At 40.6% G+C, this 20174-nt stretch overlaps 1 protein-coding gene across 12 annotated transcripts in view; it reads right to left on the reverse strand.

Moving 5' to 3' along the window:
• The window catches only part of ENOX1 (ecto-NOX disulfide-thiol exchanger 1), a 366488-nt gene that overhangs the window by 240865 nt on the left and 105449 nt on the right, over positions 1–20174 (reverse strand). For 8 of the 12 annotated variants that reach the window (XM_015276675.4, XM_025146792.3, XM_025146790.3 and 5 more), the window contains exon 3: positions 15422–15499. The exons of the other annotated variants lie outside the window; for them this stretch is intronic. The gene's annotated coding sequence lies outside the window, so the exon portion shown is untranslated. The remainder of the gene's footprint in view (positions 1–15421; positions 15500–20174) is intronic. 12 annotated transcript variants of the gene reach the window in all.

Consider the following 20174-nt stretch of genomic DNA (forward strand, 5'->3'; position numbering starts at 1 on the left):
TGCCCATTAGAGTTGTTGAGCAGAACAGCTGAGCAGAGAGAACAGAGGTGCACCTCTGCTCAGCTATCTTAGATAATCTAAGAAAACCAGATCCAATCTAAGCATGTTATCTAGGCTTTCTCAGCAGTCTCTTTTCCCCTTTGAAGACTTGCCGAGGGTACTTCCCCCATATCACATCATCATGGGTTAATCTCACTGAAACACTGCACATCTCCCTCTGAGCTAGTCACACCTAGTGCCTTCACTGGCAACAGCGGGAAACACTTTCGGGGTGCAATCTGATTTATTTTGCATGTCTGTTTGGAGTTAAGATAATTCCTGCCCTTAATATGCCTGCTTCTCTCCATGCAGTTTGACTAGCTCTCAGTGTGAATGACAAAAGTCATCTCATTATTGTGACAGCTTCATTAGCAGCAGTTCTTACTAGGAGCAAAATAAAACACAAGTATCAAATGTTAACTAATAATAAATTCTGAACAGACTAATACTTGAAAAAATTAGAGATAAATATAGTAATCCAAGCCAGCATTCATACTGCCTTCTTCTGTGCTTTCTGGACAGAATTTCCAGGGTATGTTGTTGCACATGAGACATTTCTGAACAGAACCCAATTTGCTTTGTATCCTGTCATCAACAATATTCACTAGAGGAAGTTTTTCAGAGGAATACGAAAAAACAATCCAACCATTTCTGACAATATTTCCCTTCACAGGCAAAGTCTCTCTGATCTCTAAATATTCAGAAATCTGCTAAAACCACAAAGCGTAAAACTTAAGTTACCTCTACTAATTTGTTTTTACTGTTATAACTCTAGAACACTGATCTGTGGAAACCTCAACCTTATCTGAATCTAGACAGTCGAGATAGTGACTAAGCAACACTTCAAAGTGCTGAGGCCCTCAATCTTAAGAAGAATTTCCTTTAAACTATCATTAAATAAATGATACAGTTTTTCCATACCCCAGTGTGAGAAACTATGCCTGACTCATAGGAATGGAAATGAAGATAGGATGAACTAAACGACGCTGATTTCAGTAATGCTGCATTCATAATGTTAAGCACCCATTTGGAAACGCAGGTGATCTGGTCTGCAGGCAGTCAAAGCATCTCTGCTTTCATTTGGCTCCATTTTGGTGAACAAAACTTGCATCCCTTAAAAAAAAGCCCTGTCCTTTTTTTTTTTTTTTTTTCCCCACGCAGCTGTCCTTTATTCTCTTCCAGCTTTTGTGGCTACCATAGGAATAATGCACTTTTCAAGGTGGATAGTGAAAACTACAAAAGGAACTAGCTCCAGATGAGCTAAAAAATCAATGCCTTCACCACCACCTCATAGACATTAGCATTAGAAAGCTTTCTCAAGAAAGAGGGAGTTAAGGTAGATGAAGGAGAACACATTGGAAAATGCCAATAAAAAGTAAGCATAAGTAAGTGCCATTAATAAATCACAGGCATGGCATATAACTCCATGGAGTAATTCCCCAAAAGACAGCCCTAATCAATAATATATACATAACTCTTCTGAATTTGCTGATCTGTTTTTGACCAGTATGGAACCACTCCTTAATTTCTATGCGCTGTCCAATGACTCTTCGTATTATGTAAAGTACACAATTTGGACATGTTGACTTCTCTAATTAGTCTATAAAGACCTGACTTTTACCCACAGCTTTGATAAGTGTGATAATTGTTGGGGAAAAGCCAAAGCATTTATGGTCAATCGGATGATGAGAAAAGGAATATGGCCCTCTCAGTGAGTAAAATGTAAGGCATTATGTGGAAAGGCAGAAGCTATTAGCAGGATCAATATTTATCCTAGTACCTTAATAAATCATTATATCAAAGAACAGTTGCAGGTTGAAGAAAACCTCATTCTACCAACCAAGATGCTTCCAAATCAGCAAATAAAACATCATTTAAATTACAAAGACCTAATTGGTGTACAAAGGCAAATGGCAAGCATAGAATACAGCCCTGTGATGTTAGGCATGTAAGCGTTTTGAATCATTAGCGAAGGAAGAAAAGGAAAAAGACAAAGAAACAGCTACAATAAGAGCTGCACAGGCATAATTTGCAAATTTAAATATGCATGAACCCACCACACTGTAACTGACTGATGACACCATGTTTGGTATAGATATCATGGTGACTGAAGCAGAAGAGCACCTGGAAAACAGAATGGCCTTCAGTATCTTTGCTTTTGTACTGAAAATAATTCATTTGCTGTTATTTGCAATGAGGACTCTTTTCCTCCTTCTTTTTAGCTAGCTGTAGTGTTATTAAGAAAAAAAAAAAGCAAATATTGGAATAAATAACAGCGAGAGCAGGGAAATATTCTAGAGTCTGTTTTAAAGCAGGAGAAGTTACATTCTCAGCAGACACTGAGTCTCACTTCTTATTCAACACAGCTGAAATCACATGTAGCCATAAGGATCTCTTGGCCACAAGACTAAGAGGGAAGAAACTCCAAGTAGAACTAACTGAAGTTCTGCCGAAGCAAGGGGATACTGTGATCATGTACATGGCCCACACAGCAGGTAACCCTCCCAATGTACATATCTAGCTGTGAGAAGTTTAGGGACGGCAACTGATTTTGTACAGCGTAGCCACCCTACATGTTGTTATGGAGCACAGTGTATAACCATTTTTAGAAATGCCAACTCACAGCACCAATGATTTATAGTGTTACCTTTCAATATAACAGAGAAATGTCAAAATCTGCAGGGGACAGAGTCACTGGAGTAATAACCGTGTGAGTTCCCACTAGGGGCAAATGTAATATCCTACTGTAACCAGTATTCCAGTTTATTCTTTCATTTGAGTAGTCTAGAGTTAGCTTTTTACAGTAGAGTTATTATAGTAAAGGAAATGCTTCTCAGCTCTTTGGTCCCCTATTTGTGATCTCTGTCACAGCCTTGGGAGCCTGCTCCTAATTTATTCAGAGGCAACAATTGCATTGAGGATGTCAGAATGGGAACTCTTTGGTTCTTTAGTTCATATTTCATACACTTCTAATTCCATACAGCTGACACTTTAGAAGGTCAACTGTCATCTAGCTGGAAAGCTGACACCTTGAGAAAGTAAACAATGCTGCAAAGGAGTGGAGAAGGAGCATCCTGTTGCTATGTGATAGCTCCTCTCCCCACTCTGAGCTGGCAGAGATGCTACCCGCCTGTCAACATTCTTAGCTAAGGCAGAATTTTGGCCATATGGCAATTGACCTTATGGGGTGCTGGCCATATGCGTTTCCACCATATGTCTGGATCTTCGAGTTAAATGCATACATAAAAATGAACAATGTCCAAATGTTCCACGCTCTAAACTCTCTGTATGGATGTATTTATTTTCTCAAATGGTAATTTATTCCAAAAAGTAAAGCAGATCAGCCTCCCCATAAGTTATGGATCGAATCAGTTTGTTGGCTGATCCTTCTGTTGTAGAAAACATATCAATCCTGCTTTACAGAGCATAACATGCCAACTTTAGCAGTAAAGAAACCTGTAGTTTATATACTTAACTGCCTGTAGGCCTCCCAAGGGTTTTTGCTATTTTCCTGCAGAGATTATGTTTTCTTCCCCTCATCCAATGCCCACTAGCACACATAAACATTTCTCTGCTAGTATCCCTAGATCTAGCTTAAAAAGCAATTGAAAACACCTTTTTTTTTCCTTTTTTTTTTTCCTGAATCCCAAAGTGTTACTTTTGCTTGGCATCTATCAGCTTTGTAGACTGTAATCCAGTTGGGACAGGGACTTCTCCTGTTTGTTTATGCATTCAATGGACTAAAGGAATTATCAACTTTATTAGTCAAATTGTAAGCAGCAGATGGGATCATTGTGAGCATGACCCAAACTTTAGTGATCATGTCCAGTGTGACCACAGGGGGAAGGCTAATAGAGTAAGTGCGCCCTTTCAATTCCATTATCATAAACTTCTTTTATTTCATAATAAGTAAAAAAGATGCACTGACTCTTCAAACAAATAACCGAGAGCTATTGGGATGCTAGTAAATACATTCAGCAAAGATTCAGGATTTTCTTATTCTAGTCAGCCTGAACAATTAATTAACAGCCTCCTTGTTTGTCATTAATTTTGGTTGCCATAGTAGCTTCTTTAAATGGTTTCTAAAAAACAAGGAAGATTCATCTCTCTCACTCTCAATCGATCAGAAAACGAATGATTTCACATTCATTTTTATTTCACTATGACAGTAAAGCATAGTGAATCATTACAGCAGGGAGAATCCTTCTGAGAAGGATAAAGTGTCAGTTTAAACCCACAGTAATCTTAAAAAGCAGACCCAGAGATTAAAAGGGAAGGGCCACTTTGGTGCCAACAAAGAATACTGGCTCCAAAGGGAATATAAAAAAAATGACAACACTATAAATAATACATATAAGAAAGTTTATAGATTTCTTTAACTTAAATTAAGCCAAATTTTTTTGGATACAAATACTTCCATGCCCTGTTGTTTTGTTGGTGTTTTTTTATTTTTATTTTTTTGCTCACAGCTGGTGAGACTTGGAGGAGAAACATTGTAAAAGAATCTCCTAAACAACAGAATTTAAATGAATTATGCGAAACAGGAATTTTTCATCCACTCCAGGTTCCTTGGATCAACAGCTCACAAGGGAGATAAGAAGGGGGGGTACACATCTGCAAATGAAACACAGAAGTTCTGGCCATCATCATGTGCAAAGATTTTCGACGTGTTTAGAGAAGTACAGGCTGCAACCTGCAAATTGGATCAATATGTTTCTTGCCTGATAAATTCTAGGAGAGAGATAACAGTCCCATTATTGGAAAAGATTGTTGTTGCCTTTCTTCTCGAGGACAAGGTGACAGATTCTCTTAAAGCAGTAACTGCTCTTTGCTTCTTCACAAAATCATGCTTTGAAAATCAGTCATTTCAAAGATTGTTCCATCTATAATGTGTCTCAGTTAAAGTGGGAACCAGGGAAGAGCTAAAGCATGGTAACACAGCCAAATTACTCAGATTTCCTTGATTAAGAAGCTAATACCAAGCCCAGGTACAAAATGCTATAGGAACATCTGTCATCTCTCTTTACCAAAAAAAAAAAAGAGGGAATGGGATTTATGTTCATCATTGCATTGGTCATTTCCTACAGCCATACCAAAATGCCCTTGGAGACTTTTTTATATTATTGATACTCAAAACCACTGACTCAGCTATAGACCAAAACACATTTAGATCTTACTGGGATCAAATGGTTTTACTCTTTTTCCCACACTTGAAAGAGCTAATGGGCAGCGTTTGAGCATTTCCCATACTGACTAAGCAATCTGAACATAAAAGTGCTGTGTAGACAATGCAACCACAAAAACAGAGCTGCCACAAATACAGAATAACACCAAGAATAAGTAAAATTCTTAAGTATTTTTTTCCTCACATTTGACACATTCACTTTCTTATTGTTCAGTTTGGGGTTGATAGGATAATTTCTCTCCTGGGACATGGGCCCATGGTACCAAAAGAATATAAAAACAGTCTGTGAGCAAAGAACAGGTGTAACTTTAATTCTTAGTGGCTTTCAAATGAACATCTTTCTGCCCATTTATTGCACTTTCAGTGGCAAAGCTGGGGCGGTTGTGGGCAATGTTCAAAAATGTAATCCCACTTTCAAGCTGCAACAGCACATGTAAGGAGCTGGGAAAGTGAGGTGGGAATTTTTGGGTACATGCAACATTAGACCATTAATGAAGCTTCTCCACTGAGCACAGAGCAGTTTCTTTCTAGGTATTTGTGGTGCACTATTGTGCTTTTCCTGAGCAAATGCAAGATTGCTCCGCACAAGGCTGGAGATGACTGGAAGCCACATAAACGTAATGTCAGGAGTGAGGTCAAGTTAACTGCACTGAGTCAGAGCTAACAAACAATGCCAATTATGACAATTTATTAGTTTATATTCAGCACTGTATTAACTGTGCTTCTGTTGTCTTGGGAAATGGGCAGAGGGAACTCTATCTACCAGCTGTAGGCCTATGGACTCTACTGACTACTCTAGTCCTTATGAACTTAAGCATGAACTAATCATTTCAAACTTGAGGGGAAATTTTGCAGAAAGGACTACAGAAGGAAAACTTGAAGACTAAGGGATGAACTCTGAACCCAGGCTGTGGGCTGCTGAGTTACAGCTTTCTCATGGAAGTGAAAGGCAAAAAGTTTGTAACTTGAGCATATGCCTGGAGGGTATATGAGATTGCAGAGCAGAATTTAATTTTTGGTCTATACTCCATAGTCTGAAGACTACATCATACATTCAGTGGTGCGACCATGTGCAGGCCAGTTGATAGTTGATTTCACATGCAGTGAAATATCTTCATAGAAGTAAAGCAAATGCTGCCCAAAAAGATACCCACATAGATTTAGTTTTTCTTTCATAACTTAAAGTCCTTAAAATAGCATGTTGCATTTGGCTATCAAATACTGACTTTTTCCAATTTCTATCCTATGGCACTGCAAGCTGTTTGACGTCTATATGGCTCTCAAGAGACACTTTCCAGTGGAAATATCAACTCATGTGCACACACAACTACAGTAAGCAAACAAACAAACAAACAAAAACAACTAGGTGGTCAAACTAAAGCATTAATGGAGGAAGGATAGCAGGACTGACCATTACAAACACTGTAGGCAAAGGTCTCCAGCACTGAAGGGGTGTTCTCCTGGCGGGATTATAGAAAAATCACATGCTCAGATGCTCCATGGACCACTGGTTCTCTCTGTGCATTCGAGTTCATTGAGTTCAGATAGTGCATTTGATTGATTTCATTCAGGTGTGACTGACAGGAGAACCTGACAGCAACTGGTCTGCAGAGCTGCAGACAGGATTTCCAAGAGACTACTGAATTGCTCACAGAAGGAAAAAAAAAAAAAAAAAGAAAAGAAAAAGGAATATTTGATTCTACATTTAATTGCTGAAGATGCTATGTCTTCAACCAGGTACTGTGTAATCACAGAATCATAGAATCATTAAGGCTGGAAAGACCATTAAGGTCGTCTACTCCAGTCATCTCTCATCTCTTCTCCACCTTTTTTTTTACCACACAAAAAGAGGAAAAAATGCATGATGAGGGGAGAATGAAACGTACAGACACTTTGGATGTTTTCAATTGAGTGGAAGAAAGAAACAAACAAAAAAAGCAATGAACTAAATAATTGAATCGGTGGCCTTCAAACATTAGAAGAAAAGTGTTTTGAAGAAATTAAGTCCACATTTTAAGTCAATTTAAGTCAATTTTAAGAACAAGTTGCCAAGTTTCAGATTCATCCCTCTCCCAGATTTGACATATAAACTTTCCTTTCAAGATCTCTAGTCCCTCTGGATCTTTTTTTCTTTATTCTCTTTGGTGGTAATTCCTTGTTATTAATTAGATCAAGTCATATTTCCATTGAGCTGTACGAATAGTGACATCTGCGTGTTATCTGTCAAGTACTGCTATAACTGTCTTCAATTGCTCTTGTACATCTAGTGCCTCTGTGGAATCCCATGCTATGAAAATTGTATGATGTCTTTCAGAGTCCTTCCTCTGGTCTATGTAACATTGCAATGTATTTCTGGAAAGGGGAAGAAGTAGAAATAGAAAACCTTCCTAAGAAAAGCACTATTAGACATTGTTAGAATATCACCATTAGCAATGGCAAGAAGAAGTTGGTTTGCTGATCAATTGGAGGAAAAGCTATTGGAAAGACCAGCTGTGATCAGAAAGCCAGCACAGTTAACACTGGAGACAAAGGAGGAGAGATTCAGGTTACAGTAGGGAAAAGCAGATTAGAGATCATTGAGATAAATTAAAACTTTTCAAATTGTCTAGGCCTTATGAATGTCACCCTTGAATATGTAGGTGACAGGGTGAGAAAATCCTAGAACTGCTGGCGACTACCTTTGAGAGGGGAGGTCAGAAAACAGTCAATGCAGCAAACACTAAACGGGAAATAACCAAACATGTTTAGTCCTGCTAAGAAGAACCTGAAGTTACCCAATGGATCTTAAGCTTAACCGGTCACTGTTATGTATTTATGAATGTCAGATTAGAAATACAGAGGAGAGTGTTATCTACAACACACACAAGGGGATTCTGCTTTGTTACTTCACTTTAGAAAGACTTCACCTACAACTTTATGTGTGGTATTGGAAGCCACATTTAAGGAAGGAGCTATTTGACACTGAGTAACTCTATAAAACTCTATGACAAAAAGATGGAAGGAGCAAAATGTTGTTGAGGTAAGCATGACGAAAGACTTTGAAAATACTAAGAGTGGCTGCAAGGAAGAAGGGAATAATAGGAATAAACCATCCTTGTTCACTGAAGATGGGATAGAAATAATTTGCAGGTTAAGAAATTTAAAAAAAAACAATTTTTGAGTGGCAGGGAAAATTAGGTCTTGAAATGAATTGCCCAACTTCATAGAATCATAGAATGGCCTGGGCTGAAAAGGACCACAGTGATCATTTGGTTTCAACCCCCCTGCTATGTGTAGGGTCGCCAACCACCAGACCAGGCTGCCCAGAGCCACATCCAGCCTGGCCTTGAATGCCTCCAGGGATGGGGCATCCACAACCTCCTCGGGAAACCTGTTCCAGTGTATCACCAACCTCTGAGTGAAAAACTTCCTCCTAATATCTAACCTAAACCTTCCCTGTCTTAGTTTAAAACCATTCCCCTTTATCCTATCAACTTGGAGGTGAGTGGAGTCTATCAGTGGAGTATCTGAGAAAAGAGTCAGCTCTGCTGGGAAGAATGTCAATATAGCTAACATAGGTGGAAGGCCCTCAAGCTACTTGCTGATTTTCTACAATTTGAGGCAAAACACTGTGGCTAGTTACTTAGAGAATCCTTGTTTTGAGTTCTAGGCTATTTGGGGCAACAGTATGCATTATTATTTTCTTGGTTTTTAATAATGTTCTGAAAGCTCAAAGTTTGAGAGTGGTATGACCCAAGATATTCTTCCATCTTTCAGTTCCATTTTAGCAAACTGCCTGGTCATGCTTTCCTCTCATTCATGTAGAGCCTCTTGAACACAATATTCAGTCGTCTTTTTGTTTTTGAAGTGTGGTATCAATAACGTTAAGCAGGAAGGAACACATTCTTTCCCTAGCAATTATTGGATCTATTACTGGATCATTTCTTCTGCAGAGTCAACCAACCCATATTAATGCTGACATGGATTTCTTTCAGTTTTGTTTCTTCTTTTTCACTCGTGGCAGCTAATAATCAATGTATCTGTGTTTCTCTTTTCCTAATGCAATAGCTGATCCAAGAAATCCAAGCACATCTGGAGCCATGCATCTTAGAACTCTCAGTCCCAAAGAGTTATGTACACTACAATTTAAGCTTAAAAAGACAGCTGAAACTTTCTTATCAAATTCAAGGCTTTGCCTTACTGTTATTTATAATATTGATTGAACTTTGCTGGGTTTTGAGTTCTAAAGATAAACAAAGGTTGCTCCTGAACTAAGCTGATGTCAGAGTTTTTATGAAGCTGGCAGCAAGTATGTGAATAATCATCAGAGGTAGCCTCTGAAGGCAACAGCATTGCAAATATATTAATTCTGGAACCAAACTCACCACCATTTTCTCTCATGAAAACAAATCCAAAATAAAATCCCTTAATGTTTACTGTTTGAACAGTTTACTGTCTGTTTCCTTTCCATGTATTTTTAGCCAAAAAGTAAAAGGGGAAATACATAAACCTGTGGTAGAAAAAAGATTTTTTCTTACTGTTCATTTTGGCTGGCACTCAGCCACCTAAGCACTCCTTTTACTTTCCCTTCCTCTCTTCCTCCCTTTCTCCCTTTATCCCTTCCTCTCTTTCTCTCTGTCTTTCCTTCTTTCTTTCTTTCTTTCCCTTCCTTCCTTCCTTCCTTCCTTCCTTCCTTCCTTCCTTCCTTCCTTCCTTCCTTCCTTCCTTCCTTCCTTCCTTCCTTCCTTCCTTCTTCCTTCTTCCTTCCTTCCTTCCTTCCTTCCTTCCTTCCTTCCTTCCTTCCTTCCTTCCTTCCTTCCTTCCTTTCCTTCCTTCCTTCTTTCACAAGCTCTGTAAGTTTCAGTGTTGTTTCTGGAGAGTTGGGCAGTAGCAGTGACAGTGGATTTCTCCTTCTCTCAACCAGAGAAGATGTTTTAACTTCTTTTCAGAAGAAAAATCAATTCATATCTTTCTGTCTATGGCAATAGATTCCCGTTGGAGCTGGAGCTTATGACTTTTATCTTGCTGTGACACCTGCTTTGGTCAAGGGGATTACTGATTACTCCTCCTGGAAGGTGTCAATATTGATGATGTTTGGCTGAGCAGCTGTCCTCCCCCTTCTGTTATTATTATTCATGATGCATGATTGATTCTTCTGAGGACACTAGTGATAGAAAACATAGCAGTTCTTTGCTGTCTTTCCTTTAAAGGGACCTGAATGAACAATCATTGTTTCTGAAATGTGCTACAGCCACCATTTCACCTCATCCATTGTTCACATATCTCTGTGCAGCCAGAATGTGGGCAATGAAGAGGTGCAAGATGTGTAGTTATCCATATGTTGAGAGCTATCAGTTCCACTCTTATTGTCTCTCAAACAATGCCATTCATTACCTACTATCATACTTGAGAAGAATTTAAAGGATAGAAGAGAGAGAATACATTGGCAGGGATTCCACCTAAACTGAGGTAAGATAAGGATAGGAGCCACTTTAATTTAGGGTACACTTCCACCATTAGTTATCAGTCTCCTAAACTTTGGGCTTATTTTACATAATTTTTATGCATTTGACAGTCATACTGAGGATTTCCAGGTTCTTAGCACTAGCACTTAGCACTGAATTAAGAAGTCACAGTACACAGAGGGATGCAGACCCACAGGAAGAAAGAAATCCTCCAGAAGTTTTTAAATAGGTATCTGCAGGTTTTACAGTTGTTTATTCTGAAAAACAAACAAACAAATAAACATATCAGCTCCAATATAGAGGCATTCTTTCTTTCAATACTCAACAGACAGCTATAAAGAAAGTGATGTTCAGCTTTTCCCTTTCTTCACAAGAAATAAGACACCAAATCGCTTAATATGGAGCAAAGGAAGCATAACCTGGATTTTAGGAATATCCCCTAAGGGTTGTGTAGTTCTGGAGGAGACTATACAAAGAGTAAGTGAAATATTCCATGCTGGAAGATGTTTTCTGGTTTTGTTCTTTTTGTTATTCATTTTTGTTTGTTTTGGTGGTGTTGGTGTTTGCTTTAAGAATGTATCAGGTAAACACCTCTCACAGATTATTTAGACATCTTGACTGCAACACAAGCAAATGAGCCAGATGATTTTCAGTGTCCCTAGGGCACTCTCAACTGCTGGCATGAAAGATCACCCTTTATTTTATGGCATACCACACGAGTTAAGGTAGGCAAAGATCATTAACTAATTGCCACTTTGAAACATAAGATGATGGGCAATGGGGTGAGACAAGTAAAGAGCCTTTCTCCTGATCTGAATCTATAGACACTCAGGGCAGGAGCCTCTCAACCATTTCCCTGTTCTTCTGGGAAGTAGCTGTGATTAAACAACAGGGTGGTGTTTCAGGATGCCACTGGGCTGTTCCTCAGACAGAAGAAGCACTTGTTGCCATTCCTAGGAACTGCTTGGAAACAACTTAAAATCATGGGAAGATCTCTTTGTTCTCTTGGTTGTTTGATTTGTTTTCCATGCATTCGTACTTATCCCAATTGTCCTGCAGAAGTCCTGCTACGGCCACAGCTCTCATTCAGGTCAGCAAATTGTCATTTTATTTTTTCTAACCATCATGTGCCCCTTGTCTTGATATGGGCAATAAAAGAGCAGAGTTGCATGGTCACTCTGAACCACCATTCAAATAAAAAAAAAAGTGCATATATGCATTTTAGTCAGTTTGTACATACATCCCATGATTTGGACGCATTAACTTTTACAGTCTCACCATCTTGTTTTCTCTTCTAATGAAATGCAACTGTCCCTCTATGGCAGCTCAGCAAGATTTACTTTCCCCATCCTCCCATTTCATTCTGCCACATTTTCCCTGAGCATCTAGCTTATAGATTTTCTCCAGCTAACAGACTACTTGTTTTCCATCTGTTCAATAATTCAGATGTATACATCAAATGCACATATGGCACATTTACAGGTAGCAGCATCCCCTTCCTTTCTCCCAGGTAATTTGCACATAAGGTGCACAGAGAAAACAGATGCCTGTTTGCCCCCTCGGATTGCTGGTCTGTGCCTTGACCTACCACGTTCCTCTCCACTAACCTCCATGCAGCCACCGCTTTGAGCATCCAGTCCATCACCTCGAGCTTGGGGAGGGAGAGCTGAGCCCTCACAGGGCCCGCAGGCACTAGGGCTTGGTCCCTCCAGCAGCATGGCTCAGAGGAAGGCAGGAATACCTGACACAGCCAGTGGCGGCAGGGCTCTCCAGCTATGCATGCAGTACTGGTCGGAGATCAAACGTATGGTTGCCATGCTTACACGCTCACATGGAGAAGTGCTCTCCTTAGGCTCTTCCCCTCCTTTCTCCCTACCCCCCACCATGACTTTTGGCTGCTTAATGTCTTCATAAAGCCCTCAAGAAGCAGCAGTACAACAGAGAGGCACTCCCTGCACTCACACCCCACCAAGAGCCAGCCCTGGCTGACTACAGGGCCAGGAGGCCACAACACGAGGAGAGCAGAGGAGCTGAGCCCAGAAGATGAGGATTTTTTCCATCCCACACCACAGCCCATTGCCTAACCCTGCTCTGAACTATTCTCACTGCCTTTGGTTTCTTCTGCTTGCCATAAAACCAATACAACTGTTTCCTCCTAAAAGAGTGTCAAGGGCAAATATTTGAGAGGACCTGAGAGTCACTGGAAGAGGTGCATCATTTAGAGACCACAACAGGAAAATTTAAGAAACTCCAGCAATAAATGAATGAAATTCCAGTAAAGTAAGGATAAGCAACAAAGGCAGAAGGGAAAAGGAAGTTTCTCTAGAGAATGTACAAGGGATCATGAGCAGGAAATAAAAGAAAGTTTAAGAAAACAAGAACCATACAGGAAGATACTTATAAGAAAAAAAAATACACAAAATTTGCAGTGGAAGTCATGGGATAAATGGAAAAAGCTGACCTGGATTAAAGAAGTTATTTGGCTAGATCAGTATCCTGTTTTGCTTCAGTGTCAGTACCAGATGCTACAGAGAAGTGTTAAAATAGGTATATACACAGCTGCAGAGGCAGCTTCACTTAGACCCCAGGCAGAGGACAGGTGAGTTCAGCTTTCAGCCAGGCAACTGCTGTATAATTGCTCTTTAACTATGCAGTATGAAACACGCATCTGCAATGGCACTGTTACTGATATAAATAACTATTTCTTGCAAAAGTTAAATGTATCACCTTTTGATAGTGCCTCGGAGCAGTACTTGCCAGTGAGAAATTACACACGGTTTCTCTTTTTCAGAAGAAGTGTCTTCCCTGTTAATTTGTTTTCCTTTGTATTATAATAAAGCTATAGCACAGTAGTATCCCAACTATTTCATGCCATGTGGTAATATATATCTAATTGCACATACATCAAATTAATATCGTATTTGTGTTAAACGATGCAATGCTAATTTGTATGTATATCTCAAAGCCATTATTTTTCAGGAATCAGACTTGTGAAAGAGAAAGCTTCTAAAAGGTGTTTTAGATAAACAACTTGCCTAAACTTTATTGCGGAGCAGCTGTTGGCTGCGTTTGTATCAAATTCATTAGGCCCAACCACGTTTTTCTTCAGCAAACTCAGCTGCAGCTCTTGGAAGCCTTTGGTGAGCTGTGATTCAAACAGCTCTCACAGACAAGCCTGGAAAGGAAGATTTTTATAAAGCTGTTGCTGCTGTTCGTAAAGGATTTACAATCCAAATGCCAACACGTGCAACAGGTTTTCTCCCTTTATCCTGAGCGCATTTCAGTGTTTGCACTTTTTTCTCCCTCTGCCCCCAAAGAAAAACAGAAATTTTGCCCAGAGGAACAACATCATTAAAGAAAAGAACAGTGCATTCGTAAAGCTTTAGAAGGACACAGATCATTCAACAGTTGTGCAATTACTCTGAAAAGCTACTTATTTTTGAGCACAGAGCTTTCACTCAACACAGGCCTGAGGCATCACAATAGATCTGTATCTGCAGCATCTCAACTAGCAGGATCTAGGCCTATTGCTCATTACAGAAGCTGTAGTCATGTGTGAGGTTTACATCTAGGTTCAGTCTCCAAGTCATTTTGAAGCTGGGGTCACATTAAAAGGTGCTACCGACTCATAATAATTCCTGAGAATAAACTGAAGGTAATTTCAGATACCCCTGTTACCCTAAAACCACCTGGTTTGGGTTTTATTCCTTACTTTCCCTACAGAACTGATACAGACTAATGGAATGCTAAGCGACTGCACAGAGGCAACAAGAAAAGCAATTATACCCACAGCGCTGTCAGGCAAATAAGTGAACAAAACAGAGCATATTCAAACACGAACATTTTTGAAAACCATTATTTAGGGCCAGACACAGCCCTCACAAGCCCTCATTGTGCTCTGATCACACGGTATGACTATGTAGATGTAGAAGTTGATTCTCACTGATTTCTCTGACAAAATGTCTATAAAAACGCTGTTCTGTACTACCTTCAAAAGTAGTAAAAAAACAGATTTTTCTCTATAACATACCTGCAAGGAAAAAAACATATTGAAATGCAGAGGAGTGTATTCTACCCTCTAAATCATTGTGACTGTAGGCTACTGTGCTTCGAAGCACTATTGTTCTGGCTGACAAGGACACAGCATTAGCTACAGGCTCCTCAATACTCCCTGCCATGCTGACACTACAGGAATCAAGCCATTACTATTATGCCCTTCCTACAGTTTCTTAAATATCACCTCTTTTTTTAATATATTTTCTTAAACTTTCCATGAACCTGAGCTCCTCCTGACCCAAAAGCCCCAGTTGTTCTGCTGACTCTCAGCTGACTGTGCCTCCAAGAAACATCCCCAGCAATAGCTGAGGGACAGCCGCTCACACCGCGGCAACCTGGGTGGGAGGCATCGACCGCAGGGCTTTGCAGGTATAGCAGTTCCAACACACACTGAAAGACACAGTGGTGATGTGAAAATTACTCACAGGCCCAATTCCTTTCTGCAGTTCAACACTATAAGCTGTAATAGTTCACTTCAAAGGAAAGATGAATGGGTTACTCTGCATTTATATAACGGTAACAGAATAGAGTTATGTCCTAAACACTTTGCGAGAAACCAAAATCATTCTCGGCAACACTTGCTCCAGATTAAAATTAGATTTTCATTTGACTTGCATGCGTTCAAGATGAAAAAAAAAGGTAACAAAACAGCACAGGAATCCACATGCTGAAATAGAATGCGGCAGAGGTTACAGACCTGTACAAAAGAGGGGAACTTCTCAGCGGCCCCATCACTGAATTTCCAAAGGAACGTTACAAATTCTCATGGCCAATCCTGCAAGAAGTGGAAAGAACCGTTAAACCTAGAGAGTTTCGAAAGGAGAAGAAAATAAGATCAGCTGTCTCCTTGGATACGCAATGCTAAAAGCCAGTGTAGAATTGGTTTAGAGGATGTTAAACAGTTTAAACTACGGAAGCAGCAAGATCTTAACGTTTATTTAAATATAACAAAGCCCAAGTTAAATAAAATACAAAATGCTAAGTTCTTTTTAAAGACATGTTATTGAAAACAGTGCTGATAAAAAGGCAATGAATGTATGGGACTGGATTGGAAAGGAAAAAAAAATAAAAGAGAATACTACACCAATTTATATTCCCTTTGAACTGTCTGTAATACAGACCTTAAAGTGCATTTTCAAACATATAGCATATCAAAGAAGCAGACATTTATTTCTAGCCATGGCACTTCTAGGCTTTTGGTAAATGAAACCAGAAATAGTCTAGTGGAGCTGCGCTGTGCGATAAAGCATGTGCTGATGGGTTCTGCACAACATCAGTAAACAATTGTTTTTTCTTTTAACCCAGGGATAGAATTTCAGCAGTAAACAAATGTCTTACATCTTGCATGAATTCTTCAACGGAGTCGAGGCAAACCTGTCGTTTCACACCTCCTGCATTTGCTATTCAAAGTCAAAATACAAGTCAGATTCCCCAAGATCTATGAGTTGCTATGTTTTTGATTATGACAACTATGACACACAAGGGTAAATCCAATACACCACAGCTTTCAGCTATAATCCCCCTGGAATCCACACCCGTTGTTATAAGGATAATTATCTGGGTATCCCCGAGGCCAATTTTTGTAGTTTTCATATAAAAACCACCTCTTGCATAAGACATGAAATTTAAAATCATCCCCTTCACAGATATCATTGAGTCACTCCATTACCTCTGGGACAGATATAAATTATGCATTCTTTGATTCTCTTTAAAATTTTAGATGCACAGGGGGACTGAGAAGCATCTAAATGGTACTAAAAATATAAGGCATTCAAGAAAGAAACAATCACTTGTATGGCATTAACTGCTACAGTGCTCCAAAGGCTCCCTGCCTGGTCAAGAAAAGCACATAAAGCACTGAAACATAGCAGCAGGCTTGCATGCTAATGGCTGCTAGTGACAAGGACTCATTGAATGTCACTGCTTCACATACTGCGTACTGTTCATTTTTCTTATCTGTGTGACCTCTCCTTTGAAATGACTGATGAAACTCCTGTGAATTAGCATCTCTGCTTCCGGGCATTTGCCACCAAGAAGGCATTCAGTAACATCTCTACTAAAATGCAAAAATGAAGCAGGAAAAACAAATCATCATCTCAACCAAAAAAAAAACCAAAAAACCAGTCACCGTGTCTGTTAAAGGATACTTGGTCTACCCTGTGAAAGGAGTGCTTCGCCAAAGCTTCGTTAGGTTGGCTTTTACCTTGACGCCCTTTAAGAGCACTGGCTTGTCACAATGCACGCATTCTTACTGCGTTGGCTAACATTTTCGTAATTGGTGTGAATAAAAAGAAATAGCTGTTACTGCTTGGAATTAAAAAAAAAAAAAAAAAAAAGAAGGAAATATCTGTGTTCTAGTGCCCTGCTGCTATGATGACCTATTTCACACTAGCATCTGTTCTGTTCTGATGAACCACTCCAGATGTAAGCTGGCAAAGCAGCACTGCAAGTATGTTGCCCAGACATCCACTGAGCGCTGCAGATGTTTGGTTCCACGCTTCACACTTAATGTGTGTCTGATTAATTTTTGCTTTATTATTTCGACTCCTAGGCCCAGAGAATTTCCTATAAAGTTTGCAGGATCTGGATCCAATCTGCAGCCATAAGGAGCAGCTCCTTCTGTGTCAGCAGCTTCATTAATGTCAGGAATAACGAGCTCAAAGAGCTTTGTTTTGAATTGCCAAAAGAAATGCAAACTTCAATAATCTATTATGCTTTTATATTATTTGCCTGAGGATTTAACACCACGCTCATTTCAATTTCAAAATTACAGATGTTTGTAATATTCAGATGCACTGGTCTGACCAAAAATATTATGTCCATGCTCTGCCTCAAGCCCTTGACCTGAATGAGGTTAGTGACAGGGATATGAATGACTTGAGCAGAAAACCAAACACAAAAGTAGTTTTATCGTGAAGTACAATATTTCTTCTGTCACTTAGCCATTTTTTTTTCCTCTCAAAATTACAGGGTAGACTGCAAATCTTCAAGGCTAGCAGCCACTACGACAGACTAAGTGCCATTTAAAAGAATAATAATTTATGACACGCCTTGGTAGAATAGCAAAGGTCACACAGAATACTCTCCAGGGAGGGGAAGATGACAAAGGTTATGGAGATGACTAAAGACTAGCCTACAGGAAGGGATTTTCTTGGAAGGAAGATGTTTTGTTGCACAGCTTCATCCTACCTAATGCACAGGCACCTCAACCAAGCAAACAGCTCATATTTAAGGTAGCTGCAAGGCATCGCTTACAAAATATGCTTCTGAAGTTCATGGTTTAGCAGCTTGGCCATGCACCAGGGCCCATAGAGTTGGGTCTGTCCCCAGGGCATGATAAGATGTACAGCAACAGATTTGGAGGCACTGTCTCCCAAAGCAGGTTGACTACATCTAAAGCATCTCTAGAGCTTTTGCAAGCTATTCCCAAAAGAGATCCCACTGCCATGACACTCAGTGCCTTTTTCATATATTTACCAGACCAACAGAGAGCATTATTTCTTTCAGCAGCAATTGTAAGAGTTGATGTAAGATGAGACCAAGCTTAGTGGTGCAGTTGACACAAGAGAGGGAAGGGACACCACCCAGAGGAACCTGGAAAGGCTTGAGAAGTGGGCCCACATGAACCTAATGAGGCGCAACAAGGCCAAGTGGAAGACATTGCACTGAGGTCAGGGCAACCCCACATGTGAGTACAGATTGGTAGAAGAACTGAGAGCAGCCCTGAGGAGAGGGATTTGGGGATCCTGATGGATGACAAGATGGACACAAGCCAACAGTGTGCACTTGCAGCGCAGAAGGCCAACTGTAATGCATCAAAAGAGGGGTGCCTAGAAGGGAGAGGGAGGGGATTGACCCCTCTACTCTGCCCTTGTGAGGCCCCATCTGGAGAACTGCATCCAGGTCCCAGCACAAAAAGGACGTGAAGCTGTTGGAGTGGGTCCAGAGGAGGGTCATGAAGATGCTGAGAGGGCTGAAGCACCTCTCCTATGAAGAAAGGTTAAGGGAGCTGGGCTTCTTCATCCTGGAGAAGGCTCCAGGGAGACCTGGCCTTGAAGGCCTTGACTGGAAAGGAGCTTATAAACAGGAGAGAGACTGAATTTTACACTGTCTGATAGTGACAGGACAAGGGTGAATGGCTCTAAACTAAAAAAAAAAAAAGAGGAGATTTAGGTTAAATGTTAGGAAGAATACTTCAGTTAGGGCGCAGTGAGGCACTGGTATAGGCTGCCCATAATAAGCCCAGGGAGGCTTTATATGCCCCATCCCTGGAGGAGTTCATGACCAGGTTGGATGGGGCCCAGAGCAGCCTGATCTCTTGGGTGGCAACCCTACCCATAGCAGGGGGGTTGGAACTAGATGATCTTTAAGGTCCCCTCCAACCTAAGCCATTCTATGCTTCTATGATTCTAAGAAGAGCCTGTGATACAGTGCTGATAGATTCTCACAGGCAGTTGTAAATTTGCACAGCAGCCATCAGGTTGTGCAGCACTTTGGGCTGCCTTTTTCTTCCCTCAGCTCCTGTGCTCACCCCTTTCAGCTGCAAGTATAGGAAAAAAGAAAAAAAAAAAAAAGAAAATGAGAAACAAGACAAGGATGAAGACAAGCAGGAACAACTCTTCTTGGCACAGCTCCACTCCATGCAGCATCATTTCTGGGCTCATAAAATAAGCATTAAGTGGTGGGAGAAGCTGGCGCTGCGAACCTAGGGGTAACCAGCAGTGTCTGCAGAACATCAGAGCGATAAAGAAAAGCTTAACCTGAAGCCAGCATGCAAGACAAGACAACTCTTATCTCTTTAGAAATGTGTAGCCATAGCCGTTTGGGAAACTGACAGCTCCCAGCTGCTCCCGATGAGTTTGGACAGTGCCTGCAGCCGGATCAATGGCCGGCGCTTGCCGATGGGGCTCTGAAGGGTGCAGCTGTAAGAAGGGCCGGGCAGGAAGCAGTTATGGAACGCTTTGGGTATAAAGGATTGTGCCTTGTTTGCTGCTGGATGACTGCAGAGCCCATCCTCCCGATGTTCAGTTCTATGCTCACAAAGAAGATCCTACCTGCCGAGGGCAGGGTAATCGCCCAGGTAGAAATTCTCATTTTCATTCAGAAATTCTCATCTATTTCCTGTACAAAAATAGGGCAATTTGCTGAAGGGGACTAGCTGCGGACATTAGGAGTGTCTGCATTCTCTTGTTCTGGCAGGCTCTGCTCTATTAGCATGGCTGATGAAGCCTTTTGCTGGCTGTTCAGATCACAGAAAAATTTTACACTCTCATAAACACAGGCAAATGACAGCGGAGCATGCCTCTGGGAGACCCAAGGGCAGAAGGTACCTGGGAGGTGGGACACGGCTGAGCCAGCCCCACATTACAATGGTGTTTTATTCCATGCATCACCTGCAGGAAAAAGGGGAGGAGAGCTCATTGGAACACTGTGCACACAATGAATAACCC

This window comes from Gallus gallus, chromosome 1, assembly GCF_016699485.2.
Source record: "Gallus gallus isolate bGalGal1 chromosome 1, bGalGal1.mat.broiler.GRCg7b, whole genome shotgun sequence".
In the NCBI taxonomy this organism is placed as follows: Eukaryota; Metazoa; Chordata; class Aves; order Galliformes; family Phasianidae; genus Gallus; species Gallus gallus.